Source organism: Echinops telfairi, unplaced genomic scaffold (genome assembly GCF_000313985.2).
Source record: "Echinops telfairi isolate 266 unplaced genomic scaffold, ASM31398v2 ScPeMD7_9;HRSCAF=40, whole genome shotgun sequence".
Taxonomy (NCBI): domain Eukaryota; kingdom Metazoa; phylum Chordata; class Mammalia; order Afrosoricida; family Tenrecidae; genus Echinops; species Echinops telfairi.
The window spans coordinates 34,760,687-34,762,929 of record NW_022103906.1 but is presented as its reverse complement, the minus strand read 5'-3'; the positions used below and the strand labels follow the sequence as shown (position 1 = coordinate 34,762,929).

General features: G+C 37.1%; 1 protein-coding gene across 1 annotated transcript in view; it reads left to right on the top strand.

Moving 5' to 3' along the window:
* BAG4 (BAG cochaperone 4) overlaps positions 1 to 2,243 on the top strand; it is a 62,863-nt gene that overhangs the window by 3,604 nt on the left and 57,016 nt on the right. The gene's annotated exons all lie outside the window — the stretch shown is intronic.

Here is a 2,243-nt window from a genome sequence, read left to right as displayed (position 1 = left end):
TCAATCGCTCATTTCTTTTATCACTTATATGTGTTATACCTCACTATCAATGTACCACAGGTGTTTTTATCCATTCACTTCCTGAAGTTGTTTTGGTTGCTTCTAGTTTTTAGCAATTGTGCAGAAAATTTCTTTAAATGGTCATGTTCAGGTTTTCATGTGGACATAACAGTTTCGTTTCATTTGAGTATATATCTATGAATGAAATTGCTAGGCTGACTGTCCAGCTTGTGTTAGCATTGTAGAAGTACTACTTTTTCAAATATAAAATCATGCTAAGACCCCAGTATTCAAAACAGTGGTGTTCAATGTAAGTTTATGAAGCACTTTATTTAGTTAGTTTTTAATGTTCACCAGAGAGAATAGTGAGACTGTTTTGGGAAATATAATTGACACTAAAGGAGGATCAATTTGTGTTTGTGCTTTCTATATGGAGAAAATATTGATTCCCAGGAATGATAGTTTTCTTAATAGCACAACTTAATGACCGCTGCATTTAATTGGGCACTGCATTTAATGACTTGGGTTTAATTGGACATTTGAAAGTTTCATTTTAAATTGAATCCTTAATATAATATCTACATGTATTATGATCACAAATATAGTTATTACAAATAAGACAAGAAACAATTGTGTTGGATTGAATAGTGTTACCCCTAAATTCAGTTACTGGTGTTCTTATAAGAAGACCATGTGACCATGGAGGCAGAGATTAGAGTGATATAACTATAAGCCAAGGACGTCACTTGCTTGCAACCGCCAGAAGTTAGGAAATAAGTGGACAGATCTGGGAGAAACCAATTTGCTGACATCTTGATTTTGGACTTTAGCCTACTGACCGGTGGGAGGTTTTTAACCACCCAGTATTTGGTTGCTTTGTTATAGCAACCCTAGGATACAAGTACAGCTCTCAAACATTAAAATGCTGAAGTTTCTAAGATATGTGGCATACTTAATTAAAATTTCACGCCTTACTCTTATACAAGAGCAAAGAAAGAAGAGGTATATGAATTAGACTTGTCTGACATAAATAATTGTGTTGTATATATTCTGTAATGTGAACACATGCAGACCTAAATTTAATAAAACAAAACCTAGGTGTAGTGGGTTATGCTGTTAACCACAAGGACAGTACACAGGTCAATAGTTAAAAAATACCAGCTACTCTTTGGGAAAAAATTGAGGTTTTTTACTGTCATAAAGAGTTAGTCTCAGCTCACAGGGGCAGTTTTACCCTGCCCTATTGGACCCTAAGAGTCAGCATTGACTTGATGGCAGTGGAATTGATGCTCCAGGGGGATGATTAATAATGTTCTTTAACATAAAATGACAATGATGTCTCTCAGGTGAACCATATATATGTGTGTGTATGTGTGTGTGTGTATCTAGCTATGGATTTTGCATGAATGGATTTGGATTTGGGGCAGTTAGTTCTATGACATGGCCCTGCTTCATGTTCAACCTCCTGAAGAGATCATTGATGCTATAGCAAAGTGTGGTGAGGAAAGTAGATGGTGCTCGGCTACCTGAAAAATAGTGTCTGGATTTTGAAGGCTTATTTTCAAAAAAGCAGCCACCTCTAAATGAGTTGTCAACTAAGCCCACATGAAGCACAGCCCAGCCTGTGTGATCCAAAGATTGTAAGTAATTTAATCCAAATCTAAATGAGGGAATAGTATTAGAGTTTAAATTGTGGATATCTGGTTTGCAGAAGGCTCTGGATGACAATGGAAGCCCAAAATCCATTTGCAAGGTCCAAACATGGATTTAGCCTCTGTAGAATCCCCTGGAATCATAGTTGAAGGATGTGAATAAATAGCCCTGTTATCAGATCATTGATTGTAAAGTTGATTATGGAAGATGTAGGGGAAATACACCTGGATTAAGCTCAGACCATGGGCAGGGATGAGTAGTCTTGCTAACATGCAGAATACATTGGAAAGTGGATGGTTGCAAGCCATCTTATCATTTAATCTGTATGATTCATTTAAATTCTTTCTAGTTTTTATGTTTTATTTTTGTTAGATTCCCCCCCTTGTTGTTTGTTTATGTTTTTCTTTGAATGAAATCCAGGATAAAATCTGTAGAGACAGTTACTGGAGTAATGGTTCCTGGGAGCCCTGATGGTATACAGTGAACCCTCGCCACTTCGCGCTTCGACTTCCGCGGCTTCACTCTATCGCGGTTTTTGCGTAACAGTGCATGCTCTGTCATTACTGCCACTGATTGGCTCATACTGTACA